This window comes from Lolium rigidum, chromosome 7, assembly GCF_022539505.1.
Source record: "Lolium rigidum isolate FL_2022 chromosome 7, APGP_CSIRO_Lrig_0.1, whole genome shotgun sequence".
In the NCBI taxonomy this organism is placed as follows: domain Eukaryota; kingdom Viridiplantae; phylum Streptophyta; class Magnoliopsida; order Poales; family Poaceae; genus Lolium; species Lolium rigidum.
The window spans coordinates 45,375,272-45,387,005 of record NC_061514.1 but is presented as its reverse complement, the minus strand read 5'-3'; the positions used below and the strand labels follow the sequence as shown (position 1 = coordinate 45,387,005).

Below are 11,734 nucleotides of genomic sequence, written 5' to 3'. Positions count from 1 at the left end.
CGCGGAAGCCATCCGGGAATCCCACCCGCTTCTGCGGTGCCCCGCCGAATCCGCTGGAAACTATCCGGATTTGAACCGGGCGACACTTTCCTTCGCTCAATAAATGGAGGGAAAAATGTTTTTAGGTCTAGGACGCGTCATTTTATGTGCTAAATGTTTTCCGTTTCGCGCGTTGGCGGACGGGTGCACGCGCGCGCCCGTACGGCCATACCGCATGTCCCGGCGGCCCCGTTTTGCGCAGTTGGCAAAGCAAACGGAGCCAAAAAATCGAGCGGAGCCGTGTGGCGTCATTTTATGTGTCCTAGTAACCACTGCAAAAGACGGAACTGGGATACGGCAATTATCTTGGAGAACCCTTCACGAACAGGGCTATCTCGTCCGGAGTTCTATTGCTTTTAGGGGAAATGAGTAGGAAACGGCCCGTTTCACCACATAGTTTGTCGGAACGAGGCCATATTTGGCACGTGCGTGGGCCTTAGGATGGGAAGCAAGGCCCCGGTCGCGGATTTCCAATCCGAACCACGGGCGACGGTTTTTCCATTTTCGGGGTGCCGGAAGGGCTTTTTTTTGTGAAGCGACTACATGGCGCGCATTTCGGTATCGCGCGGGACCTCCGCGCGGCGGTAGGATACCTCCTACGCACCACCTATCACATGCCATATGCGCGCGGAAGCCATCCGGGAATCCCACCCGCTTCTGCGGTGCCCGCCGAATCCGTCGGAAACCGACCGGATTTGAACCGGGGCGACACTTTCCTTCGCTCAATAAATGGAGGGAAAAATGTTTTTAGGTCTAGGACGCGTCATTTTATGTGCTAAATGTTTTCCGTTTCGCGCGTTGGCGGACGGGTGCACGCGCGCGCCCGGTACGGCCATACCGCATGTCCCGGCGGCCCGTTTTGCGCAGTTGGCAAAGCAAACGGAGCCAAAAAATCGAGCGGAGCCGCGTGGCGTCATTTTATGTGTCCTAGTAACCACTGCAAAAGACGGAACTGGGATACGGCAATTATCTTGGAGAACCCTTCACGAACAGGACTATCTCGTCCGGAGTTCTATGGCTTTTAGGGGAAATGAGTAGGAAACGGCCCGTTTCACCACATAGTTTGTCGGAACGAGGCCATATTTGGCACGTGCGTGGGCCTTAGGATGGGAAGCAAGGCCCCGGTCGCGGATTTCCAATCCGAACCACGGGCGACGGTTTTTCCATTTTCGGGGTGCCGGAAGGGCTTTTTTTGTGAAGCGACTACATGGCGCGCATTTCAGTATCGCGCGGGACCTCCGCGCGGCGGTAGGATACCTCCTACGCACCACCTATCACATGCCATATGCGCGCGGAATCCATCTGGGAATCCCACCCGCTTCCTGCGGTGCCCCGCCGAATCCGCTGGAAACTATCCGGATTTGAACTGGGGCGACACTTTCCTTCGCTCAATAAATGGAGGGAAAAATGTTTTTAGGTCTAGGACGCGTCATTTTATGTGCTAAATGTTTTCCGTTTCGCGCGTTGGCGGACGGGTGCACGCGCGCGCCCGGTACGGCCATACCGCATGTCCCGGCGGCCCCGTTTTGCGCAGTTGGCAAAGCAAACGGAGCCAAAAAAATCGAGCGGAGCCGCGTGGCGTCATTTTATGTGTCCTAGTTATTAGAAGTCGACGTGGTAAAAAAGTTAATCTGGATAATATATACTAGTATATTATAGTTATTAGATGAAACAATGAAAGAAAAAAAAAATTTAAAAAAATACATGAGCCGAGGGGGGCCCTCGGCGTATCCAAACCCTAGCGGGTTGCCCAGGGTCCACCTCAACGGCTAAGCCGACGGTGGCCCTCGGCGTAGGGCACAAGCTGTGCCCGAAAAACACGCGTTTTCGGCCAAGTCCCCGCCCGTGCTCGCGTTTTTCCCCCGCGCCCTCTTTTCCCTGTCGTCCCGCCGCCGCCTCCTACCCGCCGCCGCCGCCTCCTACCCGCCGCCGCCGCCGCCTCCTACCCGCCGCCGCCGCCGCCTCCTCCTCGCCCCGGCCTCCTCCTCCTACCCGCCGCCGCCTCCTCGCCCCGGCCTCCTCCTCCTGCCCGCCGCCTCCTACCCGCCGCCGCCTCGACCCGCCGCCGCCCCGCTCCTCCTCACCCCGGCCTCCTCCTCCTCGCCCCGGCCTCCTCCTCCTCGCCCCGGCCTCCTCCTCGCCCGCCCCCGCTCCTCCTCGCCCGGCCTCCTCCTCCTCGCCCGGACCCCTCCTCCTCCTCGGCCCCGCTCCTCCTCACCCCGGCCTCCTCCTCCTCGCCCCGGCCTCCTCCTCCTCCTCAGCCGCCAGGAGATGGTAAGCATGGATTGGCAACCTCTTGTAGTTTTTATTTCTTTTGTGTTCATGTTTTTTAGGGAATCTTTTGTGTTCATGTAAACATGCATAGTTGTTATCCTAAGGTGTAATACAATGTTGTCCCACAGTTCCATGGTAAAAAATGAAATACAAACATAGAAATTAATCATTTGGAAGGACAACCAAAGTTATTTGGAAATACAAACATAGATAGTGGGGATAGAAATAGAATAGTGTAAATAGTAGAAAAAAATAGAAATAGGATTGATTTGAAATAGTAATAGAAATAGAATAGTGGACATTTGGAAAGAAATAGAAATGTGTAGTTGAAATTGAAATGCTATGTTTAATAATGTAAATAGAAATGCAAATGTGAATTTCTTCTAATAATATGTATTTGTAATAGGCCAGGCCGTGACCGCCTCGTCTTGAGCACCCCGGCGTGACGATCCCGGATCTTGACGCGCTTCTCGACGGCCGCCGACATCGACACTCGATTGTTCGACTACTTCCTCTACAGCCGAGGGTGAGCTAAATTTCCAACTTCTTCTCCGCATTTTATTTATGTCACTAGATTCATTTTCCAAGTCAAGTTGCGTAACCTAGGTGTCACTTCCCGTCCTCAAGCGTTACGCGGATAAATATGCATTAGTGGTCGGCATATTTTCAACCGTAACGCTTGCGGCATTTACGGGACGGTCGGTGGATCCGTAGTTGGGTACGTTCTCCATGCTCTGCTCCGGTCCGAGTCAGGATTTCGGCAGTGCCTCACCGTTGTTCTCCGGATGCACATCCTCTTGTCTTTTTGGCGAGACGTGTATCGGGAGAGCAGCGGGGAGGTGCTGCCGAAATTTTGACTCGGACCGGGTAGAGCATGGAGAACGTACTCAATCTACGGATCCGGCGGCTGCTAGGAGCCCACCTAGTAGAGATGTAGGTTGATGCATTCGTTTTGCCTCGTTAAAAAAATTAAAATATGATGCATTTTCCTATTTGATATAAATGCTATGCTTGTCGTTTGGCTTCCAATAGAGCGAGAGGATGGCTGATAATGGATGGATGTACACCGGCCGTGTTAGTGCGACTAATAAAACAGGATGAGTGGATAAGGAAGACTTGGCATTTAGTGAAGGAGTTGGCGCGTGGTACAAAACGAAGGTTCAGCCACTTTGCCCGTGCAATCGTTGCTTGAAGCATCACCGTCGTGGAAAGGATGACATGTTTAAACACCTTACGCAATATGGGTATATGCCTCGTTACGTCACGCGGATCGACTTTGATGAGCACGAACGTGACAGAGGTGAGGTGATGCGGCAGCGGCTCAATGGCAATGAGTACGATGGGGTTAGAGACTTTCTAGATGATCTTGTCGATGCCCACATGCCGTAGTCGCCACCTTCACGGGAGGACCCGCCGGAACCGGAGGAACCTCCGAACCGGAGGAACCGAGCCAGCCGCGAAGGCCTTCTATGAAATGATAGCCGCTGCTAAGACGCCTCTGTACGATGGCGCCGAGATTTCTCAGCTCGATGCCATCTCCCAATGTCTAGCCGACAAGACCCGGTACAACACCACCCGTGACGGCTTCGAAGCAAGTCTGAAAACAACTGGTAACATGTTGCCCAAAGGGCATTGTCTGCCTAAAAGCCTGCACGAGACGAGGCAACTCATGTCGGCGCTCAACATGGATTATCAAAGGATAGACTGTTGTGAAAATGGCTGTGTTCTCTTCTGGAAACAGTTTGCGGAGGACAAGTACTTGTCCCATTTGTAAGGCCTCTAGGTATGAAGAGGTAACGGGAAAGGATGGTCGGGTGAGGCGGTCAAAGATCGCAAAGTCGATTCTTCGGTATCTCCCATTCATAAAAAGAATCCAGCGGCTTTACTTGAGCGAGGAGACCGCCAAACGGATGACGTGGCACAAGATGGGGACTCGAATAAAGGACAATCAGGGGCGGACGAAGATGGGACATCCATCCGATGGCAATGCATGGAAGAACTTTGATAGAAAATACCCCCATAGGGCAGCGGATGCTCGGAATGTCGAAATTGCGATAGCTACGGATGGCTTCAATCCATATGGTATGTCGAATTCCAATTACGGTTGTTGGCCCGTGTTTGTAATTCCGCTCAATCTCCCTCCCGGAGTCCTAATGACGAGGAAGACCATGTTTCGTCGCTGATCATTCCGGGGCCCCATTACCCGGGAAGAACTTGAGTGTCTACATGCAGCCGATTATGGAAGATTTGAACCACTCTTGGCACCACGGGACGTTGACGTACGACCGAGCATCGAAGACAAACTTCGCATGAAAGTTTGGTTGCGGTATACCATGCATGACATGCCCGGGTACGCCCTAACATGCGGATGGTGTACGAGCTGGTAAATGGCCATGCCCAGTGTGCGAGCATCGACTTGAGTTCCTTTGGCTAAATAAGGGTCGCAAGTATGTTGCGTTTGACACGAATCGGCGAGTACCTCAAACGGAGGCATCCGTTCGGAGAAGACAAAAAGAACTTCAAGAAAGGCAAAGTTGTGCATGAAGTAACGAGAGGTGCCAAAGTTCGATGGTATAGCTGTTGATGCCGAGCTACGTGCTCTCGTGCCAGCGGCATCGGAAGCTGGCCATCAATTTGAGGGATATGGTGTAACGCACAACTGGACTCACGAGGCAGCCTTAACGAAGCTCGAGTATTACAAGGACCTCGAACTTCCCCATAACATCGATGTGATACACACCGTAAAGAATATCGCGGAGTCCTTATTTCACACGTGCCTAAACATTCCCGGGAAGTCAAAGGATAATGTCAAGGCTAGAGTCGATGTTGAGAAGCTTCGTGATAGGAAGAAATTACACATGCAACGTCCTACGGCCGTCGAAAGAATTGGTTCAAGCCGCACGCCGACTTCTGCCTTGATTCCATCCAAAAGAAGGAGGCATTCAAGTGGCTAAAATACGTTGTGATGTTCCCTGATGGTTATTGTTCGAATATGAGCAAGGGAGTCAATCTTTCGACGGGAAAAGTCACCGGGCTCAAGAGTCACGACTATCATATATGGATTGAGCGGCTGATGCCGGTGATGCTTCGAGGGTATCTCCCCGAGAAAATATGGCTTAGTATTTATATTTTTTTCAACATGCTTCTTTATTGTTTAGTATCTTTATGCTTATTATTTATATATTTTTGAACATGCTTCTTAATTGTTTAGTGTCTTTATGCTTACTATTTATATATTTTTCAACATGCTTCTTAATTGTTTTCTCTTTCTCAATGCGGGTGATTGAACAATATGAGCGGCGGCAAGGAGGACTCGTCGAGCTTGCTTAAGAAGATGCAACAACGCAAGAACAATGTTAGAAGGAGTGAGAGGGAACCGCGTCGCAATCCGCGTTACGAGGACGGCGCGGTAGGAGGAGGAGGACGAGGACGAGGACGAGGACGGGGACGAGGTGGTGGAGCTGGAGGTGGCTTGGGAGGAGGTGGAGGTGGAGGTGGAGGTGGAGGTGGAGGTGGAGGTGGAGGTGGCTGGGGAGGACCGGACTTTGAGCCACCACCCTCGGCTTCAGGCGACGTTGCTTCCGGGTTCTTTTTGGAGGGGACGTCTAGAGAGGAGGCGGAGACGGAGTCTAGAGCCGAGGAGGACTCTAGCCGCGGGTTTGAGACTCCGGAGGAGGATGGGCGGCCGAAGGCACCGAAGATTCGTGGGGAAGCGAGAGTCCCCGACGAGAGGAAGGAGCCTAAGACCCATGAGGCGAAGACCCTTATTATTCCCGCTGGCCCCGAGTAAGTGTACTAATTTGGCAATTTCGATTTTCATGTACTAATGTTTGATTTTCATGTGCTAATGTTTGATTTTCATGTGCAGCAATTGGATATTTCCTCCGGGGGTCAAGGGGCGCCCGCCTAGCAGCATGATTGGAGCTTTGCTTAGGAAGTTCTGGCCGCGCAAGTACTATCCCTCGGCATCTGTCCCAGCTGGCGAGAAGAAGCTAGCCACTACTTGGACGGACTACGAGAGTGCCCCCGGCGTAGGCTTCCCGACGGCCGCCGAGGCCGTGATGAGAAAGTTTTGGGTAAGACATATTTTCTCGAGCTTCGTTCATATTTGATGACCCCAATGTTCTAACTCATGAATCTCACAATTGTTTTTTGCATGATTGAAGTGTTTTTATCGTGTGGCGCCCGAGGTTGAGGAGACGGCCGCGAACAGGACTTTGCGGGCGACTTGTGAGAGGTTGACACCGCAGGTGTGGTACAACCAAAGGATCACGTCCGCGGGTCACTTCGGGCGAGAGAGGCGAGAGGGTCCATAAGCCGGACATTGTCGGTAAGAATGCTAAGGCCGAGTACGAGATGACGGTGGAGGACTACATGTCGGTGAGTAAAATGTCAATGAGATTCTACATTGCTACTAAGTTGCGATTGCATTAGATTGAGTTGAGTATTGCATTTTCAGGTTATCCCCGATTGGGCCGAGCCGCATGCCGAGGCATGGGAGGAGATGGTTAGGACGAGGTGGCTCAAGATGGACGAGGACTAGATATGTCTGTATGGTGTACACCTTCTTGCTTCTCAACTTCGCCTTTCGCTTGCTCGCGGTTTTTCATAGAGTGTAGTGTCCTACTGATCCGCTGTTCATCCTCCTTAGTAGACCGTCGTGTTGCGCTTTCTCGTTATATTTTTCATATATCGTATTAATATGCCATTTGTTTGAAACCTATCCAGTTTAAATGAAACCGTAATAAAATCTTGTTATTTTAGAAACATTTTTAATAAATCCAACACATATTTGTATTAGTTCACTTGTTTTTCAATTAAATTGTAGTAAACCCATGTTTATAACTTTTTTAACAAGATCTCATTCAGGTTTTGCATAAACTAGCACGGTGTCCCTCACAAATAGAGGGCATCACTATAGTTGGTTGAAAGTGTTCGGGAAATTCAAATATGGTTTCACCAATATCACATTATTTCCCAATAAGTGACGACAAAGAATATTGTGCTACAACTATCGCGAATATTTTGGTAGACAAAATATCACGTATGGGAGTAACATCTTTGGCAATCTAAAATTAGTGGGCAAATGATTATCATGCCATATGTTGAAGCACCCATGTATGTGATTGGATCCATAAACCCAAATATAGTTCTTACATGATATTATATCGGAATGCAAGGTTAATTATCTTTGATAAAAGAATCATTAAATTAATATAAAACGGTGTATCATCCTTAATATGTATGTCATATTAAATAGTGAGACTTATTTGTTCTGATATTTGTTCCTCTTGCTTACTTACTCCATGTGACAGTGTGCAACATTTTTGAAATATGAACTTGGTAAAACTTTGGCCATTATTTTTTACACAAATATACCGCTAAAGATAAATTGGTGTTCCCTTCTTCTAGGCATATTCGTTGAGATATTATTCATTTATACATCAATAGTTAAAGCTAAAGAAGTAGGATTCTAAGTTCTTTAGACTCCTAACTTATTTCGATTTTCATTCAATGGTTCTACACACCCGGTCACATGTAAAACTTTTTGTTATACAAAATAGCTACACGGCTTACATAGCATATACTTTGGTAATGTTACATGCACGAGAGAAAGACACGTGCAATAGTCCAAATATCTCTATAATACAAACCAAGCAATGTCTGCCAAAGTACAATTCATAAGAATTAATGTACGCTTTTCAGGTCCTCCGATTAAAATTAGTATTGACACACTTTAGGGGTAGTAAATATGTATGAAGCTGAAATATTTCGTGACTATGCCAAAATATTTTATGGTGTGAGGGATGTTCCCGTCGATAGTGTGTCGACTATATTGTATCTTCATGAAATTTTAAAGGCTTGACATTATGTGTCTCATTAAGTCAGAATATTCCTTTACTGGAGGGACATTATAATCTTAGCGAGAATATGTGTTGACTATCCATGTCTCTATCATTAAGCTAGTAAACCTTTTAATGTGAGGGCGTTTCTGTTGATGATGCGACTAATGTCGTGACTTTATTAATATTAAAATTATACGACTCCAACCTATGAATTTCCACAAGCATTTTGTGGGAGGGTTGGTCTGATGGGTTTCATTATTTAACGGCTCGAAACTTCCACATGCGTTTTTCAGTGTGTTGGTCTGACGACAGTTAAATAAATTTGTCATTTATGTACTTACTCATAGAAACAAAATGCTCATTCAAAGTTATCCTTCCCTCCGGGTTTAGTCAAAATCAAACTTAACAAATTTTGACCAAATATGTAGGAAAAAATCTGAACATCTAAAATATAAATCATTAATTATAATTGTATAAAATATATTTTCATATTATATGAATTTGGTATTATAGATGTTGATATATTTTTTTACATCTTCAGTTAAACTTTATTTTTTTTGACTTTAACTAAAGTTAGCACAAAGTTTAAATAAAAACGAAGAAACTATGTACTTTTCAGTTTCCACTTTTTTTTGTCCATATAAGCTAGCAGCTCCTACCTCTTGTCACCATCTTCCAGCCAGATTTTATTACTTGCAGCTATCATGTTCCAGACAACAACAAAAAAGTTGACAATCCATACCACATATATTTAAAGTAGCAAAAAGTATATGGTAAAGATACATGAGCTGTCTCCAGCAATTACAAAATAAAATCTACATTTTCGAGGTCTTCAAATTTTTTCTTCTTCCATATTGTACTTTTTTAAAGACAGCCAGAAGCAAATGCCAAACCATAAACCTGTAAATACTAACGAAGGTTCTCCTATAATTTTAATTTGAGACGTAATGTCAAGGTTACATGTGCGCACTACCAATAAAGTAGTCAATCAAAATCGGCAAGAGTAGCAACACCAGTATGCTTGGGCAAAGTAACCGGACAACCTTGTCAACATCGCTGGAAGCCGAGAGTATGAATCACCATTGTCGAGGACGTAGAAGACGGAACAAATATTATGAGGACAATCATCCTCGCAGCAACCATAAGAAAATGATCAAAATAGATCTTGCGAAGCAGGATCTAAAGGCCCATATATACCTAGAAATTGGAATCTTCCAACACCAACATTGATGTCGAGAAGAAGATGTTGTTTTCGAATGAAGTGTTGAAGACCACTTATTGCATACGATGTCATCCCCATTGAGGCGGGTGTCCAAAAAAGAATATGACTACCAAATCTCTAGAAAATACTGCTTGTATTAAAAACTCCACACATAAATCGGGTTCTCCGCCCTCCTGTCTCATATGAAACCGCAAGATGTGGACTAACTAATTTGAATGATGTATATCAACGTGGTTGCTTTATTAGACTCTCGTAGTAGTATATAATAGATATCAGAGATATACCATATTCATATGAAACCGTAAGATTTTTTTAAAATTTCACGGGGGGTGAGCACAAAGGCTCCCACCTGAATGGTTTGTATTCATTTCATCGAGAGATCTGGTGAATTCCCCGTGTGTGTTACAGCAGAAGATACAGAGGGGTTTGAGGGGAGATTACACCCAATGCAAAGGGGGCGAGCTCAAAAAAGAAGAGTACATGGAGTCAGGGTCGCTCGGGGAGGAAGTAGGAGAGCCAGAGATCGACGTCGCCACAGTGATCAAGCGACAGACGAGCTTGCCAGAGAGTAGCATCATCACGGCAGCGCTTGTGAATCAGCACGAGCGAGGGAGCGAGACCGGCAAAAGATTGACCGGTAACACACAATGTTGTAAGAAATTGCATGTTTAGCCGGTTAAAAACATCTAAAATCCCGACACATAGTGAGGTAGGGGCGTCCGTGGACTGCTAGTCATGTAGCTTCCGACATAAGTCTTGCACAATCTTGTTTTTTTAGGGAAGTCTTGCACAATCTTGTTGGTGTAGGGGACGATTGCGTGCTTGGGTTTAGTTCCCATCTTGTGATCATGGAGCCCAGTCCCACACCCAACTACTAGTGTCTCGTCGTCCGTATGAAAACCCATATCTAACTACCTGGACCGGCTGGTGATGATGTTTGCAGGTTGTTTTCCTCCTTGGAGACTCCATTTTGGTGATCCAACACGGTTGGAACTCACACTTCTCTAGTGTTATCGGTGAGATTTTGGCTGCTTCGAATTCAATAGCAAGCTGGGTTCGTTGGCTCAGTTCATTGTCTTTATGCATTCGACGAGGCTCATGCTTACTTGTCTTCGGGTTTTGCCTTCTCTTATGTGTCGGGGATGGGAGGGGTGTGGTTTTTAGTTCGATGTGCAAGCTTCCTCTAGTGACACCCTAAACCTAGTTTAGTTGGATGGTCATAAAGTCGTGTTTTCTTCTAATTTGCCCGTAATCTAGCGCGTGATTTTCCGGTACGATCTGGTTTCTTGCATAAAATAAATCAATTCTTCTCTCTTTTATGGAGTTGACAATATGCACAACAACAATGGTGACAAAAAGTTTCAGGAGGGTGGTGTTACCGCGGTCTATTGGTGGAATAATGCCCTTATGTGTTGTATTGTTGATGTCACTTGCTAAAATGCATGTGGTCATGACCGTTATCGTGTTGATGGCCGCCAAATAAGATGGGGGATGTTGTTTTCTTCAAAGAAAGCCAGTGGCATCCCTCCGATTGTTGTTACAAATTTTTTTGCTACTTCATGATAAACAAAAAATATTTTAAAGGAATTCGGATTAAGCTCGGGGCTGGTCGTTATAGTGTTGATGGCCGCTAACCACTAGAGGTGATGTTGTTTTCTTTTTAAAAAGCGGTTGATGCCCCTCCTTGTTACAAGCTTAATGATTTCAAGTTTTGATGAAGCAAACATAGTTCATTAAAAAAAATCCGGATTTAGGTCAGGTGATGTGACTCCTTGTTACAAGCTTCATGATTCAAGTCTTGACCAAGGATTTTTTTTGTTTGGAAAATCCAGATTTAGCTCTGGGTTGTTCGTTATCTTGTTGATGGCCACTGAACACGAGAGGTGACGTTGTTTTCTTCAAAGAAAGCGGGTGATGTGCCTCCCTGTTACAAGCTTAACGATTCAAGTTTTGATGAAGCAAAAATATTTTTAAAGAAATTCAGATTTAGCTCGGGGTGATGCGCCTCCTTGTTACAAGCATGTTTTGACGAAGCAAAAAAAAAATCAAAAAATCCGGAATTAGTTCGGGGTTTGAACCCTACGTGAATCGAACACGCAACCTTCTGATCTGGAGTCAGACGCGCTACCATTGCGCCAAGGATCCGGTTGTTGTGGTAACGAGGAGCAAAGTTTACTTATCCTAAACTACGAGGCTTCAGTTGTACTATACGATAACGCCTTCCTATTCTTTCTTTCTCAAGTGGGCTGTCTTGGCAATACGGCCGGTGTGTGAAAGAACTAATCAGACAGAGGATCGCAATATTGTGGAAAACCGAGGGAAAGTCGGATGTATCCATTTTCGTCCTTGCGCA

At 46.4% G+C, this 11,734-nt stretch overlaps 1 non-coding gene across 1 annotated transcript; it reads right to left on the bottom strand.

Annotated features, from left to right (window-relative positions):
- Positions 1-11,454: 11,454 nt before the first annotated feature.
- Positions 11,455-11,526, bottom strand: TRNAW-CCA. The gene has a single exon. It is a non-coding gene; the product is annotated as a tRNA-Trp (tRNA).
- Positions 11,527-11,734: the final 208 nt, after the last annotated feature.